Source organism: Zingiber officinale, chromosome 7A, assembly GCF_018446385.1.
Source record: "Zingiber officinale cultivar Zhangliang chromosome 7A, Zo_v1.1, whole genome shotgun sequence".
Classification (NCBI taxonomy): Eukaryota; Viridiplantae; Streptophyta; class Magnoliopsida; order Zingiberales; family Zingiberaceae; genus Zingiber; species Zingiber officinale.
The window spans coordinates 46,512,162-46,532,476 of NC_055998.1; the positions used below are offsets into that span (position 1 = coordinate 46,512,162).

General features: G+C 41.5%; 1 long non-coding RNA gene across 1 annotated transcript; it reads right to left on the bottom strand.

Moving 5' to 3' along the window:
* Positions 1–666: 666 nt before the first annotated feature.
* On the bottom strand, positions 667–19,876 carry LOC122001381. Its single transcript, XR_006117339.1, has 2 exons — positions 19,258–19,876; positions 667–940 (listed from the first exon to the last, which is right to left on the bottom strand). It is a non-coding gene; the product is annotated as an uncharacterized LOC122001381 (long non-coding RNA).
* Positions 19,877–20,315: the final 439 nt, after the last annotated feature.

Sequence of the window (20,315 nt, forward strand, 5' to 3'; positions counted from 1 at the left end):
TTTGACTGGATAATTAAATGCAAAAGAAAAAAAAAAAAGTAGATAAAACTAAAAAATAGAAACTTTTATAGGGCAATTGCCCTAAAGGAGTGGTCTGTCAAATCAAAAATGCTAAACAAAAATACGTGAATCACTATGGGTCCAAGGTTTGAGATTTTTATTTTATGCATAGTGAAGTTTTAAATTTATTTTTTCTATCAAAATTAATAACGTGGATAGGACCACTTACTAATAAATAGTAAATAAAGATATATAATTCAATAATGTAAGGCGTCCTTAAATTTTGAGTGGGGAACCCACGGAACTATATTTTCCATAACCTCTAATTAGCCTTCTACACTTTCTCATTTTTCCGTATCATGAACTAATGATTTGTATGATCTCTTTTAATAAACGAGTGCTCAAATTCAACTCTGGGATCCAGTGATTTGTATTATCTCTTTTCAAAATTGGCACCCGCCCATTGAAATTTCTTGTTTTTAACTGGTCAAAACGAACATCCAAGTCTCAAGAGTAACATATTGATCTTCCACGTCAATACCAACTGAACGTAGCCACACCAAGAAAATAAAATAATAGTATTGCAATCAAGAAGGGAACTGCTAGAGAAGAATGTATAGTAAACTAACTGAAACAACATTGCGGAATTGGCTGAAAACAAAGGCATGACACAAATCCAATTGATATTAAGCGTTTTTCTTACGGCAAAAGTCTCTTAATCAATTTGGGCCCAAGAAAAAGAAAAGCAATCAGCTAGATTAAATTATCTAGTCGAAGTTAACATAATTAACTCAGTTATATCATATTCCTTTTATCTGGTCACATTTTTCTTGACTGAACAATAAACTCCACATGAACCAAAGGCTTAAGAGTTTTTATTTTACCTCTGAGCATTTTCTTCCATCTTCTTGTTGCTGTCTTCTTCAATAAGAACCTGAATCTGCAATATAATCCAGGTCAGAGGTGCCCGTGATGAACAAGGATGAAGTTTATGGAGATCAGAAGAATGTCATCTGCTTACACTATTTCCAGACTTGAAGTAGATAATTTGATATATAATCAATTGCAGCTTTTCAGTCATTTCAGAAACGAAAAGAAAGCATCAATCCATATAATGAATATGATTGAGATTGAGGCCACTCTAGTACCACTTGCTAGTATTGACACTATTAAAAAACAATGGATCAATCAAATTCCAAAAAATAGATTATTGAATGGGATCTCAGATTATGCGCTATACATCAACTTGTTGTTCCTTAGAATACCCATCATTGTCTCTATGAAGCCATGCAATGAAATTTTTTTCTCGTGTCAGAAAGAACACATTAACCACTTTGTGAGCAACGGATTATTCCAGCACAACAAGATGACAAACACAAACACACAAAAGCATGAAAAAGAACAACACAGTGTGGTCCGACATAAACATACTCCATAGAGAAACTAAGCATATATAATGAGAGAAAAAGTACAAAGAATTTGGAAGAATTATTGCCCATATATTGTAATAAAAAAATCTCTCACAATACATTCTAACTTGTATGGAGTAGATTACCAAAATCCCATCTCATGTGTTCCTTGATACAAAAAAAGTCTCCTTTAGAATAAAATATCCTTATCTTCAAGTTTTAAGTCTTCAAACGCAATCAAGGCATTGTCACGACTCTAGCGTGCTTCTCAAGATCAAAATCTGACAACTGAACTCCCATCAATGGCATTAATAACAAAATCACTCCCTTATGTGTTAGTCATTATTCCAAAGACTAGTAGCCGTCCGTGATTTACCTCCTCCATGTTGGCCCTGTGACGGGTTGGCGGGGGGGCCACTGGAGACGAGCGTATTCGCCTTTTACCACAATAACAAAATCACACCAAAAGATCTCTAAAATGTTCTAGATGTAGATAAGCCATCGGTAAACTATGTGTTGCAGCGTATTTGTTGAAACAATGTTTGCATGTGACTCAAAATCAAGTCCACATCTCGGCAACATTTATGCTTCATTGCTACTTTTGAAATTCCAACGTGATGCTCTAAACAAATCATTGTCCTCACAGTTTACTCCACTGTTGCACATACCAGTCAAATTGTCCACAATCTTGACTCGCGACAAATCAACACTTTCGCTCATTTGATATTATGAGGTGCATGCATGGTGCCACCTAACTCACTATACATACTAGTATTCTAAATTTCAGACTAGGCAGCCACTTAGGAGCTGCCTGGGCTAGGCGGCCGCCAATTGCATCGAAAAAGTGATAGGCAACCAGCCTAGGTGGCCTAGCCACTAAAGGGTGTCACAGGACTCTTCGTCGTCATTGGAGGCGTCACAGGACTCTTCGTCGTCATTGGAGGCGTCTCGCGACACTTCCAGCAGCACCGAAGAAATCGAAGGAGGCGTCGTGGGACGCTTCCGTCACCGCTAGAGGCGTCTCACGATACTTCTAGTGCCGCAGGAGATGTCGCCTCCTACGTCGCTAGAAATATCGTTGGACGTCTCCGGCGCCACCAGAAGTGTCACGAGGCACCTCTAGCGCCGTGGGAAGCGTCCTACGACACCTCCGATGTTGTCAGAAGCATCGATCCGCGTTGGCGTCGCAGTCGTGTTGACCTTTTATTTTCAGTAAACTTTAATTAATCCAACAACTACCAACTTAAATGGAGATAGTATAGACTTTCATAAAGTCTAATTAAACTATCCCAATAAAATATATAAAAACATATTTAAAATAAATAAATTTTATTAATTTATATAAATCAAATTTAAAATTAATTCATATAAATCAGATTTAAATATATAAAAATATATTAAAAATAAAAAATTCTAATAAATTTTATTAATTCATATAAATCAATAAATCAGATTTAAATATATTGAGTTTTATGTCCGATAAAAATTTAGAGTTTGTCCTACCAATCACAATGATGATATTGAGTTTGTATCCGATGAAGAACAAGTTGAAAATTTTAGAGAAATAGAATAAATATATAATATTTTATTAGTTGTGTAATTTTGAATTTATTTTTAATTTGATGTTATTGTGTTGGAATTATAATATGTGATTTATTATGATACCGTAGAATCTACCTAGTGATGATTAGTCCCGGCCTCGGCGCTAGGTGCTGGTCTAGCGCCCGTCTAGCATCTAGAGAATTTTAGAACAATACATACTATCAACCTTTTGTGTCTTTGAAATGTTTATAGGTTATAAAGACATTTTTGTCACCTTTATTTAATTTGCCTACCAAGGTCATCTTTAACAATGGATTAGTTGTTATATAATGGCACCCCTCTAACTAACTTAGTAGAATTGGAATCTTCCTCATTATTAAGGTAAGGGTTATTTTCCTTAAGATTTACACTACACATCCAGGAAAATTAAATCTGCCTATGTCTATACCCTATCACATAATCGGAAAGATGAGTATTGGCTGAGTTGCTAGCCCAAAATGCTAAAGCCCAAACTTGACCTTATAAATCCCTTTTATTAGCCAATAACTCACCGTTAAGATTAAAGTAGGGTTGTGTTCTAAAACGCGCCCTATGCAGCCACCTAGGCACTCGACGGCCACCTAGGCGCTCGACTGTCGGCAACTGCATCGAAAAGGTGCTGGGCGGCTAGACTAAGTGGCCAGCTACCTAGGCGGTGCTAGGTGGCACCGAAATTTTGAATTTTTTTCATTTAAAACCCTAAATCCTATCGGATTCATTTGCTCACGCCAGCTTGACTGCCTCTCGCCTCCTTAGCCTCTCGTCTCCTCCGGAAGACTCTGCTCAACGATGGGCAAGTTTTTCAATTTATGCAATAATTTTTTTTCCTCCCACGACGCTTTTGGCGTTGCGGGACGTGTCGCCAAAAACTTTCGGCGACGTGTCCAGTGGCGACGAACATCTGGGGACGAACGCATCCGCCCCCTTCCTTCTCGTCCCATGAGCGTTCAGTGCCACAATGTTTTTTTATATTTTATTATTATTTATTTCATTAAACAACTCCCTCACTTAAATAGGATAATTCTAATAAGTTTTTATACACCCTAATTAAATTATCCCAATAAACTATATATATGATCCTGTCCGAATGCTGAATCAACGGACGCTGGGCACGTGGCGCTCTCCGAGTCGCTGACGTGGGTCTCCGGCTAGTCATACGAAACTCCGGCGAAACTGCACAGAAGTCGGGCCGGGAAGGGGTTCCCGGCGACGACCCTCCGACGCTCAAGTCAGGCAAGCAAGCAGTGAAAAAAAGTGGCTCCAAAGTTGTATATCATGCTCCGTGATATGAGGCTCTTTATATAGCGGTGAAAGAGCTCCTGCACGTCCCCGAGGCGCATACGTGTCCGCAGCCATACCTTGGTATGTATGCATCGCCGAAGCTTACGACGCCCACTCTGATCAAACACGTCTTGATGGGACAACAGAACACCTCGTTGTCGACTTGGAGTATAGCTTTACCATAGGACTTGACAGCTGTCATAAGATGTTCTTGTCCTTCTCACCGATCCAAGTCAGGCGTCCGTCCGTACGGCCGGGGCGTCCGTCCGACGGACAGGCGTCCGTCCGGCGTGGAAGCGTCCGGCCGGCCCGAAACCGTCCGTCTAGGCATTCTTCTCGCTGGCCGGACGGCACTTACTTCACGCCCGGCCTTCTCTCTCCATCGGCATGCTGAGGAGATCTTCGGTAAGATGTTATATAGGGACTGTCTAGCAGTATGTCACCTTCTCTTAAGCCTTCCGCTCGGCTCTTTGCTACTGTTCAATTGAGCGTCGGAACCCCGACTTCTGTCGGGGCGACTTTTGCCATCGGCTATTCACCGGTCGGCCGGCCGGGAGATGCCACCTGGCCTTTTGACTCCCGCGTGGCATTGACCATGGGGGTCCCCTGTTCTAACCGCCGGATCACTTGCCTCCCCCTCAAGTCTAGTCGAAGGAGGCGAAGTCCGACTGACTGGACTGCCAATCTGACTGAGTAATGACCAATACATTAGTCCGCTCGGCCAGGCTCAGGGATGCTCATCCGTTCGGCGGTATCTTGCCCGTGCCTTATTTTGCCTTGGAATTTATGTCGAATCTTCTTCTCTACTGCCAACCACGTGCGTTGCGTGTGATACAGGGCGCTCATTAAATGTAACCCGTATCTTGCTGACACGTGGCAATCTTTCTTTTGTCAGGGTATAGCGGTGGCGTCACCTCCGATGGGACAGCCGCCGTTTGAAATGAACGGCTGGATGATGACCTCGTTCTTCACGGCCTGAATCGGACGGCTCAGGCCGTACGGGGCAAGCGTTATAAATCTTGCAGCCCCCTCTCTCCGCCGCCTTCTTCTTCATCGACCTTCGACCCCCTGCTGTTGTTTCTGCTCCGGCGATCCTTATTCCCCGCCTGTTTGGTGCGCTCGCCATCTTCTTCCTTTCCTCGATCTTTCTCGTACCCGTAAGCCTTCCTTTTCAGCTCCCCTCCTCCTGTATTGCTTTCTTTTTCATTCTATCGGCATTCTCTTTTAGTTTTTCTGTCAATATCTCTTCTGTTTCGACCATGGCGAGTACTTCTACGCCTACAGTCGGCGCTCCTAGTCTTTGGTATACAACTATGGAGAGCCGATTCGATGAAGAAGACGCACTGCGTCTCATTCGAACATATGAAATTCCGACGGACCATGAGATAGTTGTGGCTACTCCTTCCGATCGGCCTAATGATCCGCCGCCCGGCACCATTTGCTTCTTCCGTGATCAATTTTTGGCCGGCCTGCGCTTTCCTCCACATCCGTTCATCATCAAGATATGCAACCACTTTCGCCTCCCGCTCGGCCAATTAGTCCCGAACTCGATTAGGTTGCTGAGCGGGGTGATAGTCCTTTTCAAATTGAATGATATCCCCTTGGACCCCCAAGTCTTCTACTATTTCTTCTACCCCAAACAATCCGAGTGGGGGACCTTCATATTTCAATCTAGGTCGGGTTTCGTCCTATTTACCAACATGCTGAGCTCCAATAAGCATTGGAAGGAGCATTTCTTTTTTATGCGTCTCCACGAACGGCCGGCCTTCCGAACGAAGTGGCAGACGGCGGTGCCGAATCAACCGGGTCTTGGCAAATTCAAGAGTCATCCGGCGTATCTTCATGCGGCCAACCAGCTGGTCGGCCAACGTTACGATATCGACAAGTTGCTCCTTCCTGGAGTAATGTATATATTCGGCTTGTCTCCCATCCAAGCCGATCTGCCTTGTAACATGAGTAAGCGATTCTTATCCCCTTTTTTCTTTTGTGCTAACTGATTTATTCTTTGTTTCTGCAGCTGAAGTTATGTGGCGTGCTAAGGCAACCGAAAAGCTCAAGCTGAAAGCCGCTAATATTGAGGTGGTGAAGGACAAAGAGGTAGCCGAACGGGGTTTAGTTCTGGCCGGCTCGACAACTGAAGGGAGCGAGGTAACTCAAGTTGCTCCCGAGGCTTCGACCGCCCGCGTCTCCACTGACGAGGCCGCGGCCAATATCACAACATCTGCCCAGGCCGAGGAGGAAGGCCGATCGGCTGACGAGGCACCTTTGGTAACTCGTAAACGCCGTCGGCTAGAGCAAGCCGCTCAACAACCTCCACCAGGAGAGCAGCTTTCCGAGCGGAGCGATGATGCTCATGTGGTTTTTGAGGCGGTCTCCTCGGAGCACACTCCGACTCAGTTTGACTTGCCGCCGACCATCACTGAGGCGCAACCTTCCACCTCTCAGACTCTACGTCGTCTTAGGCGACTGGGCGACCGCCCGGTCCCGATCGACGAGTCCTCTGGCCATGCTACTGCGTCTCAAGATGATTCGAGCGGCCCGAGGGTGATTAAAACCGTCCTCAGATTTCCCTCGGAGGAATACTTACTGGCCGCCGATCGGCCATCGGTTCCCGAACAGCAGATCACCCTCACCGGTCCGCTCGCCAAAGTTTGGGAGGACGCGCGCGTACGCGTCGCGCTCATGTCCCCAGTCAGCTAGGGGACAATAACCTGCAGCAGGCGACCGGGGTATGCCTTTCTGCTGATATTTTTTATTTTAGTTTTTAACTTAACTGCCTTTATTCGCAGAGTTGGGTAGAGCAGATCGCAGTCAGCAATCGACTGGCTGAGCTAGAGGAAGAAATGAAAAAACTCAAACTTTCGGAGGCAAACCAAGGGCAATCCACGGCTGCTTTGGAGAAGAGCAAAAAGCTTTTGGAAGCCGAACGGAAACGCGCTTCCGATCTGGCGAGCGAGGTCGCTCGGCTTGAAGCTGTGGTCAAACAACGGGATAAAGAGATCAAGACGACGACCACTCGGAAGCGCAAGGCCATCGATGACATGGACCTAATGAAGGTGGAGATCAGAGGGATAGAGCAACGCATCAAGGATCTGGATGCCCTTCTGACCACCGAGAAGGAGAGCCGCTCGGCCGATCTGCTTAAATTTGAAAGAGACTTGAAGGATCTCCATGCCACCAACGATGCTTCCCGAGCCGCGCTCAAAGAGTATCAGGAGGGGGAGTCGGCTCGCTCTGACGAAGTGAGGAAGGCATTTGTCCGCTCGGACGACTTCGGAGAGAAATTCACCGACAAGATTTCCCTCACTTTCGAAGAGGTGATTAAGGCGGCGGTGGATTACTTGAAGACTAAAGGCCACCTTCCCGCCGAGCTGACCATCCCCCCCAGAGGATCTGGCTACCGTGATGGGCGCCATTCCTGATGCTCTTTTTAATTTTGACGCGTGAGGAGTGTTTTTTATCAACTTTTTTGTATCCTCGCCGTTCGGCAAAACTTATTTTTGCTGTAACTTCTTTTATTTGCCCAGCGTTTGGCGTAAATAGATCATCTTTCCGTTCCTGCAACTTTTGTTTTGGCAAGAAATTTTTCTTTCGTCATGTTTAAAGTGTTCTTTAAAACTCCTCCGCTCGGCTTCATACTCTAACATGGACTAAAGCCGATTGTCTTCAAAAAACGTCTTTCGCCATGCGACTGCGTAGCCGCTCGGCACGCGAACGTCACTCGTTCACGTGCTCACATCTTTAATTCTTATTAATCATCTTTTGCTTTGCACCTTACCTCAAAGGGGTTTTCCATATATTTTTACTAAGCGAGCCGCTCGGCCGTATGTTGGCCTTAAAGAACAGGCTCTATCGTCGGTCGGCTCTTACCGCTAAAATGTATCACGTGGATGGCTATCCGCTCGGGGGTTTTATAGACGCCGGCTCGTCTCTCGATTTTTAACGTCGGAACTCGACGGCCTATCCGCTCGGACGTTTATAAACGCCTGCTCGTCTCTCGATATTTAACGTCGGAACTCGACGGCCTTCCGCTCGAACGTTTATAGACGCCAGCTCGTCTCTCTATATTTAACGTCGGAGCTCGACGGTCTTCCACTCGGACGTTTATAGACGCCGGCTCGTCTCTCGATATTTAACGTCGGAGCTCGACAGCCTTCCGCTCGGACGTTTATGAAACGCGGCTCGTCTCGATATTTAACGTCGAGCTCGGCGGCCTTCGCCGGACGCTTATAAACGCGGCTCGCCTCGATATTTAACGTCGGAGCTCGGCGGTCTTCCTTCGGATGTTTATAAGCGCGCCTCTCTCGATATTTAACGTCGGCTCGGCGGCCTTCCGCTTCCGACGCCGCCTCGATATTTAACGTCGGCTCGGCGGTCTTCCGCTTCAGGCGTTTATAAAGCGCCGGCTCCTCGATATTTAACATCGAGCTCGGCGGTCTTCCGCTCGGGACGTTTATAGACGCGCCTCCTCGATATTTAACATGCCGAGCTCGGCGGTCTTCGCCGGGACGTTTATAAACCCTCGTCTCTCGATATTTAACGTCGGAGCTCGACGGCCTTCCGCTCGGACATTTATAGACGCCGGCTCGTCTCTCGATATTTAACGTCGGAGCTCGACGGCCTTTAAGGCTAATTTTAACGCTGATGATTTACGCCCCACCGAGCGGCGAGGGGTCTTCGTCTTCGATGACTTGGCTCGGATAATTTTCACGCCCGGCCAAACGGCACGGGGTCTTCGCCATCAAACTTGCCTCGTGTAACCATACGCCCGGCCGATCGGCACGGGGTCTTCGCCATTGAGTCGGTGGCTCGGATCTTATATATTATGGAGATAGGCCGCTCGGCCGATAATGCCAATTAGGTTTTTTAACATTTTGCTTCCTGCATTTCGGATATACGGCCAAACGGAAAATACACAGCATACATTACATTGGCGCACCTTCCACCCTTCCCCGGAAAGGCTGGAGATAATTTGCGCTTCATGGTTGATCCAAGTCTCAATCCATCTTCATCGCTCGGTCGTCCACCCGACTTCTATGGTCGATCCATCGCTCGACATCAAACTCCCGCTCTTGTGGTTCCGAAGGAGGGCTTACTATAAGTTGAATTCGGAGATGAAGTATCCGCTTTTGAGGAAATGGGATTTGGTAGTCGGTGCTTCCCGCCGCTCGGCCCCCTTGATGTAAACTTGTTGCTCGACCTCTCGACGCATTCTCTCTGTTGCTCCACGAGCTTAGCCGCTCTTGCCTTGATAGGCGGGCTCCTTCGTGGAAAGCATCACCGTGTGGTCGTCCGGCCTCGTCCATTGCTTCCGATCGGATGCAGGAGGCGTTCAGCGACGGCGCGAATCGATCGTGTCGAATCTTTGAATCAGCGGACGCTAGCACGTGGCGCTCTCCGAGTCGACGCGTGGGTCTCGGCTAGTCATCGAAACTCCGTGGCTGAAGTCGGGCGGGAAGGGTTCCGGCGGCGACCCTCAAGCCTTCAAGTCGAAGCGAAAAAAAGTGGCTCAAAGTTGTATATCGCGCGTACCTCGTGAGTATGAGGCTCTTTATATGAAAGCGATGAAAGAGCTCCTGCCGCGTCCACCGAGCGCGATACGTGTCCATGACCCGTACCTTGGTATGTTACATCGAGCGCGGCCAGTCTGCTACGGTCGACACGTCTTCGATGGGACAACAGAACACCTCGTTGTCAGACTTGGAGTATGGCCTAGCCATATGACTTGACAGCTGTCATAAGATGTTCTTGTCCTTCTCTACCGACCACAGGTCGGGGCGTCCGTCCGGCCGGCGGGATGGGGCGTCCGGCCGGCGGGACGGGGCGTCCGTCCGGCTAGCGGGACGGGGCGTCCATCCGGCTGGCATTCTTCTTACGCCTGGCCGGACGACACTTACTTCACGCCCGGCCTTCTCTCTCCATCGGCATGCTGAGGAGATCTTCGGTAAGATGTTATATAGGGACTGTTTAGCAGTATGTCACCTTCTCTTAAGCCTTCCGCTCGGCTCTTTGCTACTGTTCAATTGAGCGTCGGAACCCCGACTTCTGTCGGGGCGACTTTTGCCATCGACTATTCACCGGTCGGCCGGCCGGGAGGTTGGCCCATCCTTCTCCGGTCGGCCACCTGGCCTTTTGACTCCCGCGTGGCATTGACCCCTCGGAATGGGAGTCCCCTGTTCTAACCGCCGGATCAATATATATATATATATATATATATAATTAAAATCTTTTTATAAATTTTATTAATTTATTTATATTCTAATAATATAATATTTAAAATTTAAAAATTTTAATAAATATTATTAATTCATATAAATCATATTTATATTCATAATTTTATATTTAAATTTTTTTTAAAAATCTAATAAATTTTATTAATTTATATAAATCATATTTATATTCTGATTATATTTTTTTACTGATTTATATTCTAAATTTATTCTTAAATCAATTTTTAAGTTATCATAATTACAATGACAAGCAATCCATTTTCGACAGTATCCGTCACTCAACTCGAATATGGAATTCTTAGGAGAAAGTCAAATGACATCGGATGGGAGTTTGGAATGTTGATTGATCATAAGAACCTCCACAAAATTAAATGCAAGTTGTGTAGAAAAACAATCTTGGGGGAGTATAGGATCAAGGAACATGCAGGAAATATACGTATCTAGTTGTCGAAAAATATCTCAACAAGATAAAAATAAGTGCAAATAGGCTATTTTAGAAGGAAAGACAGAAAGAAGAACAAAATAATAGAAGAAATAAATAATAGAAGAACAAAGTTGTAGAGCAGAGGTGACTATTTCTCTAGACGTAGAAGACGGTCATAAAATTAAAGGGATAGATGAAATTAAAAAACTTCTTTTATTTGACCCCATGGATAGATATGCATCAGTAATTGCTCCAAAAAATGTAGGTTCTAGTGGGAGTAAAGTGTTTCGCCAAAAAAATGTAAATGAAACTCTTTTTAACCAGAGAACTCAACAAGTTCAATAATATATGGGAGATGGGTTTATGAAAATGGAATCTCATTCAATGTTATTGATAATGATAGCTTCAAGCAACTAATGGAGACAGTGGGTCAATTTAGACCAAGATTCAAACCTCCAACTCAAGATTGGCTTAAGGAGCCACTGTTGAAAGCCGAAGTTAAAAAAAACAAAGCAACTGTTGAAGAAATATGAAGAATAATAAGAAGAATAGACAAAGAATGGGTGCTCGATGGAGTAACAGAAAAAAAAAAACATCTTAAATTTGTATGTTAATTGCAAGTAGGGTACTACATTTTTAGAGTCTAAGGAGTGTTCAGACGAGACGCTGAACTTATTTTTAAGTATGCTGACAAGTGTGTTGAACAAGTAGGACTTCAGAATATTGTTCAGATTATAACAGACAATGCCACCAACAATATGGCTACAACTAAATTGATGAAAGAAAAGCGACTTGGGATCTTTTGAAGTTTATGCGCAACTCACACTATTAATCTCATGCTTGAAAGTATTGGCAAGCTTCCATGATATAAAATGATTATTGAGCAAGCCAAATCTTTTATCATTTTCACTTATGCTCATCATAAAACTGTCATTGATGAGAAGTTTCACAAAGAAGAGAGACATAATCCGGCTATGAGTTACTAAGTTTGCGTCAAATTTCTTCATATTACAAAGTTTGATTGAAAAAAATTTAGTTTAAGGGTTATGTTTACAAGTGATACGTGGGAGAAATGTAAATGGTTAAAAACAAAGGGAAATTGACTTACTCTACTGTGATGAGCATGAGTTTTTGGAATGGTGTGACACTTTATTTGAAAATATTTGCTCCTTTGGTAAGAGTTCTTCGATTGGTAGATGGAGATAGAAAATCATCCATGGTGTTTCCATATGGGGAACTTCTTCCGGTTAAAGAAGATATCAAGGTGGCCTTGAACAACGTGGAATCAAATTACTAGCCTATCATAGTAATTATTGAGTGAAAAATGAAGTATAGACTTGATACATCATTGCATACTACTGCATTTTTGTTGAATCCCTATTTTTACTATAAAAATAGTTATATTGCTCTTTATGAGGAGGTTGCGACAAAGATTTTTGAATGCATGAAAATTTTGCATGCCAATGAGTTAGATCTACAAGATATAATTATTAACAAAAGATTTGCAAAATACAAAGACAAAACTGGGTTATTTGGAAAAACATTGACAACAAAAGCATGTGAAAAAAATGATGATACATTTAATCCATGTGCATGGTGGAGTGCATATGGTGCTCACACCCCAACTTGTTAAGAGCGGCATTGAAGATACTTTCATTAACTACAAGTTCATCTAGGTGTGAAAGAAATTGGAGTGCATTCGAAGGAGTAAACTTTAAACTTCAAGTCTTTAATTAAAGTAAAGTATATGATGGATTGAAATGAAGCAATAAAGGAAGGTGAATATCGTTTTTTAAAAACTTTTTTTTTTGTATCAATTTATAAAATAAATATCAAAGTACGGCAGCGAAAAATAAGATAGCAAAAGAAAAACAAGTGACTCAGATGGTTACTTGGTTCGAGCCTATGTCGACTCCTACTCTAATACCCGCGATCCTTGATTGCACCGTTAGACAATTCACTATAATTCGTCTTCCCGAAATCTTCGGAAAGAAGCAATTTGTACAATGAAAAAATGATAGTAACACACTACTATCTTTTTGTAAGAATGCAAGCTATAAATAAAATATACCGACAAAGAGTAAATGATTAAGCGAGTCGACATTTCTCAGCGTAGCAGCTTGCACATGGAGTTGTGGCACAGAATAGTACAGTCACGAACAGAATGCAACAGAGGAATATTTAGAGAATTATCTTTAGAACATATCTTGAGGTCCTTTTATAAGCATGGTTCGGTCGACTGAAAACCCGTTCGGTCAATTGATCCTTTTGGTCGACTAATCCTCCTATCAATCGACTGAACCCCTAGTTTTCCTTCTTCGTCGAGATTTAATCTTCGTGTATTTATGAGCATTTATTGTTCGGTCGACCAATCACCTTGTTCGGTCGACCAATCACCTTGTTAGGTCGACCGAACAAAGCAATTTCCCTGTTCACCAAAATTCGTCATTAATTCTCCATTAATGCATTAATTGTTCGATCGACCGATCCCCGGATTAGGTTAACCGATCGGCCTGACTTTCATGTTTGCTTTGACTCGATCTGATCTCTGTTCTGTATCAGCCTAGTTTGGTCGATTGATCATGGCATTCGATCGACCGATAACTTCAGTTCCTGTAAACCAGAATTAAAACAAATACTCCTGCAAAACAAAGTTAGCACAGTGATAATATATAATGCATGAGTAGTAATATATATATATATATAGTAATTGGCAGTAAAACTGTCTTGATCTCAACTTGGAAACCTTCCTTATTTCTTCAGTTGGATCAACGACCTAAGGTTATTTTCTTCCAAAACACGACCTCATTGTCGTTCCACTCTAGTTGCTTACCTCAACCTACCTGCCAAACATTGATCCTCTAAACCTGTTTAGACTTTCTCTGCTCAATGTCTGATCACTGATTCACCAAGACTTTTTTTGTAATACTACATTAGCCAATAGCAATAATAGTAATACAGAACACCATGGTAAAATTAAACTTAGATTTACCAAGATCTGTTGGTCTGGTCGACCGCGTGCGATCGACCGAAAACCATCCGATCAACTTTACTTGGAGTTCACTCCTCCAAGACTTCTCGTTATATAAGGTTACCTTCCCTTAGAATTTTCTCCATCTGGCTTCACTTACCAAAACCTAGAGTTGTCTCTTTCTAGGATTTTCTCCACTTAGCTACACTCACCAGGACTCAGCATTGGATCGGCCCACCAGGGATTCAATATCAAGTCCTATCAAATCCTTCTACCTGGCTTCCATGATCTGACAAGATTTTCCTTTCCTAGCTGCAGCTAGAACTTTCCTTGCCTAACAGCAATTAGGACTAATCACTTAGTTGACTTCTCACCTAGCCGCGACTAGGACTTCCCTTGATCAAGCTTCATTAAACATATTTGTCAGACATTAAAACTTTGAAGGTCGATTGCACCAAAAATCTCCCTCTTTTTAATGTTTGACAAATATGTTTAAGTTAGGGGATAGAAAGTATTTGCTCATTTGATAAAAGTTCTTCGATTGGTAGATGGAGACAGAAAGTCATCCATGGGGTTTTTATATGGGGAACTTCTTCCGGCTAAAGAAGATATCAAGATGACCTTGAACAACGCGGAATCAAATTATTAGCCTATCATAGTAATTATTGAGTGAAAAATGAAGGATAATCTTAATACATCATTGCATACCACTACATTTTTATTGAATCCCTATATTCACTATAAAAATAGTTCTATTGCTCTTTATGAAGTGGTGGCGACAGAGATTTTTGAATGCATGGAAATTTTACATGCCAATGAGTTAGACCTATAAGATACAACTATTAACAAAGAATTTGCAAAATACAAAGACAGAACTAGGTTATTTGGAAAAACATTGGCAGCAAAAGCATGTGAAAAAAAAATGATGATACATTTAATCCATGTGCATGGTGGAGTATATATGATGCTCACACACCCAACTTGTTAAAAGTGACATTGAGGATACTTTCATTAACTACAAGTTCATCTGGATGTAAAAGAAATTGGAGTGCATTCAAAAGCGTAAGCTTTAAACTTTAAGTATTTAAGTATTTAAGTATTTAAGTATTTAATTAAAGTAAAGTATCTGATGGATTGAAATGAAGTGATAGAGGGGGTGAATATCGCTTGTTAAAAACTTTTCTTTTCGTATCAATTCGTAAAACAAATATCAAAGTAAGGTAACGGAAAATAAGATAGCGAAAGAAAAACATGTGACTCAGGTGGTTCTTGGTTTGGAGCCTATGTCGACTCTTACTTTAAAACACGCGATCCTTGCTCGAACCGTTGGACAATTCACTATAATTCTTCTTCCCATAATCTTCTGAAAGAAGCAATTTGTACAATGAAAGAATGATAGTAACACAGTAAGAATGAAAGTTATAAATAAAATATACCGATAAAGAGTAGATGATTAAGCAAGTCGGCATTTCTAAACGTAGCAGCTTGCAAGAGGAATATTCAAAGAGTTGTCTTCAGAACAGATCTCAAGGTCCTTTTATAAGCATAGTTAGGTCGACTGAAAACTCATTCAATCGACTGATCCTCCTATCAGTCGATTGAACTCCTTGTTTTCCTTCTTTATTGAGATCTGATCTTAGCGTATTTATGAGCATTTATCGTTCGGCCAACCGATCACCTTGTTCGGTCGACCGATCACTTTGTTCGATCGATCGAACAAAGCAATTTCCCTATTCGTCAAGATTCGCCATTAATTCTCCATTAATGCATTGATTGTTCTGGATTCGGTCGACCGATCGACCTGGCTTCCATGTTCGCTTCGGCTCGATCTGATCTCTGTTCTGTATCAGCCTGGTTCGGTCGACCGATCATGGTGTTCGGTCGACCAATAAATTCGGTTCTTGCAAAACAGAGTTAAAACAAATACTCCTGCATAATAAAATTAGCACAGTGATAATATATGATACATAAGTAGTAATATGCATGAGTAGTAATTGACAGTAAAACTATCTTGATCTCAATTGAGAAACTTTCTCGGTTTCTTTAGTTGGATCAGCGACATAAGGTTGTTCCCTTCCCGAACACGACCTCACTGTCGCTCCACTCCAGTTGCTTACCTCAGCCTACCTGTCAAACATTGGTCCTCTAAACCTGTTTAGACTTTTTCTGCTCAGTGTCTGATCCCTGATCCACTAAGACTTTTCCTGTAATACTACATTAGCCAATAGCAATAATAATAATACAGAACACTATGGTAAAACTAAACTTAGATTTACCGAGTTCCACTAGTCCGGTCGACCACGCACGGTCGACCAGAAACCATCCAATCAACTTTACTTGGAGTTCACTCCTCCAAGACTTCTCGTTACGTAAGGTTACCTTCCCTTAGGATTTTCTCCATCTGGCTTTACTCACCAGAACCTAGAGTTGCCTCTCTCTAGGATTTTCTCCACTTGGCTTTACTCACCCAGACTCAACATTGGATCGGCCCACCAAAGATTCGATATCGAGTCCTATCAAATCCTTCTACCTGGCTTCCACGATCTGCCGAGATTTCCCTTGCATAGCCGTAACTAGGACTTCCCTTACCTAATTGTAGTTAGGACTAGTCACTCGGTTGACTTCTCACCCTTAGCAACGACTAGGAATTTTGATCAAGCTCCATTAAACATATTTATCGGACATTAAAACCTTGGAGGTCGCACCAACAGTATCAATTTTATGTTACTGACTACAATATTTACTTTTTCTTTTTTTTGAAAATTTATATAAAGAAGAGAAATAGGTTGGATGTCAACCGGTTGAACAATCCAATATTTGTCTAATTTACTGCTAGATTGTTGAACAAATAAAAAAAAAGAGAAAAAGCAAGGAATGTCGATGTGCTTCTTGCAAAAGACGATTTAAAAATACAAGGTTAGATTGTGGATGATGGGGAATATGATGAAGTTGAACTAGTTTCCAAGCTCACATGGCAAATGGTTGATGAAGCAAGTGAAGCAGATGAAAATCTACAATCTTGAAGCTCTAGAGTGAGAGAACTTCACGAGGATGATTTCGCATCCGAAGAAGAGGATCAAAATGATGATATTGAGTTTGTGCCTAATGAAGAACAAGTTGTTGAAAATTATGAAAAAGAAAAAGTAGAATAAATATGTGATATTGGGTTGATCCAAAATGACAGTTTCACCTTTTACTGCCAATTCATTACCTCCTATAGGCTTGCCTAGTACCAATTACATCAAATAAATTAGACAAAAAAAAGAGTAAATTAATATTTAGGTCAGTCAACATCCCTGATCTACTCACAATCATTCACCAACTCATCTACAAGGAATGTTCTATCATATATTCATCATCTGGCATGTATAACTTATAGGACCTATCTCCAAGATGCTTAATGGCATTAATCTCTGTGTAACACTCCTTCAATCTCTTCATGACTTCTTATGTTGTATTCTCAATAGCCGCCATCATGACAACATTATCTACATCATAACATTTGATAACTTACTTTTTCTCTTTACCAAATATAGCTCCCCAAACTCTTATATGTCAACAAATTTGACCTCTTCAACTGTTATCAAACCTCTCATTAGATCTCACAATAGAGAATACTGATGTTTGTAATGTCTGTCCTACACAGAATAGATTTGTGCCTCATTTGTTCACTACTCCATCCACTATGGAGCCTTAAATGCACAGCACTTTGACAAGTTATGCTTTAATACTATTCATTGCAGTTGAGCTACTCTAGCACCACTTGTTGGTAACATGACTACCAAAAGAATGCTAGTAGTGTAAATCCCAAAGGCAAATGCCTATTTTTGTCATCCAAACTACCATTTTTTTATATCAAAACCAATGTGCCTCAAACACATTATAAACTCCACACTAAAATGGCATCCTCTTCTTAATCATAGAAGCAATATAACAAACACATACAACCAATCAAAGACAGAAGAGCAATAGAACAAAATGCAGCCTAAGTATGTGCCACAAAGAAAATTCAAGTCTATGAGTAAATGTGAAAGTATAGAGAAATCTAGACAAATCACTCCTAATACTATGCACCATGGCCTTTCCAATCCTCCCTAAGCTTCTCTTTCACTTCAACGAATAACATAAGTAAATCTTCAATTCCACACACCCCTTAAAGGCTAGGGTTGGGCAAAAAATCAGTCTGATACATATCCTATTTGACTCAATTTGATCTGTCCCAAAAATTCAAATTATTTTTGTTTCTGCTTAATTCACAGTTCAAAATTATATTGCATTTTTTATGTTAGGTTGGATATGGATATCTAGTTCAAAATATAAGTTAATCCAATCCAACCAAGTTTCATTGTTTTGATATATAATTTACCTAAATTTGATTACATAAATAGTAAATCACCCATTATCCATCCCAATCACTAACTAATAGGAGTTATTTACTCCATGAAATCAGATCAATGTCCCTTGATCTTAATTGGGTCTGCCCAAATTTTGGTTGAAAACTGACCCAGCCTAACGTACATTCATCCCAACCAACAGGTCCAACACTAAAAGTTCTACTTAAGAAGAAAATCATTCTCTCTGCAAACTTTTCGATCTCCCAGTTTTTGATGCAACCTAAGGTATCATCAAGGCTCTAGTATGCCTCCCATGGGGAAGAAGGTGGCCCAACCCTCAGTAGCCATCAGAATGAGAGAAAAAAAAATGCAGCAAAAAATTCTTTACAAGAGTCATGGGCACAGCTAGGGCAAGCTATTGAGCGGGATATTTCCCAACCCAACAAGTATACAAGACATGGAAGCCATATAATCTATCTCAATTGTAATAGGAGCAAGATATCTATCGAAGAAATCACAGTAGAGGTAACAAGTAATTAGGAAGATCATGCAATTATTCCTATATATTTCAGAGGAAAAAATTGTCTTTGGTCATTCACAATACCAGAAGGTAAAATTAAACATAAATTTCATGGGCAATGCGCATTTGATATTTGATACAAATATGGTTTCTAATGTAGAGGAACTCAATGGATCCCATAAGTAATCTGGGATTGCTGTAAACAGGACTTCAAATGATGCATCCACAAAATGTTGATGGAAAATGGCATTGAGAAATGAGATTCATATTCAGAATGACAATAACAAGAGATAGAGATTTTCAGCTATACACCTAGTGCACAGTCTCAAGATCTCATGCAACCCCAACAAATTGAAATCCCCAACACTGAGAACATCATTGTCACTCAACATTCAGAGTGAGTCCAAAAGATGCAATCCTTCTAATGTTTAAGATGAACATAAAAGTCTAAACTGCTGATATCATGGTAAAATTAAAAACGGGAAGTAATGGATGGTGTGATAGTACCTTAAGAAATCATCACCACCACCCAATCCTGTCCTTGAGCCACCTGAAGCCTTTTTTTAAACTACCCTTCATCTTCCCTTCCATAGCATAGGCCTTATATCCCGCCACTCTCTTCCTCCGCTGCAACTCAGGGTCACTGAGACTCCAACCACCCTTGGAGGAAGAGGAGGCAGAGACGCCGTTCCCCTTCTTCCGATTCATATCTTGGGGAACTTGGGTGTGGCTCTGGGAAGAGGCATAGGATGCGCTGTAGCTTCTGCGGTCATGAGTTCCAGAGACTGAAGCCTGGGACCTGCTCCCGTAGACCTCCATTTCCATCCTCCCATCACCATAAGACCTAGACCTGAAGTCCTCCATCAGTAGCAGCCAAATGACAGCATCTACCTTTCAATGCTTCCGAAATGGTGGAGGTTCACGCATAGGTTTTCTACTCCATTTCCAGAGATCTATCTATCATTCTTAACACGCCATTCTTCTTTCTCGTGGATTTGGAGTCAAAGCAAGTAACGTGGAGGTGGCGGACCGGCGGCGGTGATGGTGCCTGGTGGTAGGGTAGCTTGTACCAACAAACAGCTGTCCTGATCTGGGAGAGTATTTTGGGCATTTGACCGACTGCCCTCTGCCTGTCATCCAGAGATATTAATTTTTCCTTTTATATGTTTATGTGCGTATTTTAGGATTTATATGTTTATTTTTCGTCAAGCACTTTTAATATTATATTAAAAAAATTTCTATTTTAAGAAAATAATGATAATAACATTTCTTTTTAATAATTCACATTTAGATTTCCAAAAAAAAAAAAACATATTTATTTCTCATTTTCTCCCTCCCGTCAAATACAGTCCAACCCTGCTACATTCAAAGAATAAGGGAAAATTTACTTATAATCCCATTGACAAATAAAATTTTATATGCAATTCTTATTGATAAAAAAAATTTTCTCCATTCTCTAGTCAAATATATTTAGTTCTTAATATTTTTAGATATAAATAATTTAAAAATAAATATAATTCCTCTTACATTCAGTACATTAAAATATAATCTATTATATTTTCTAT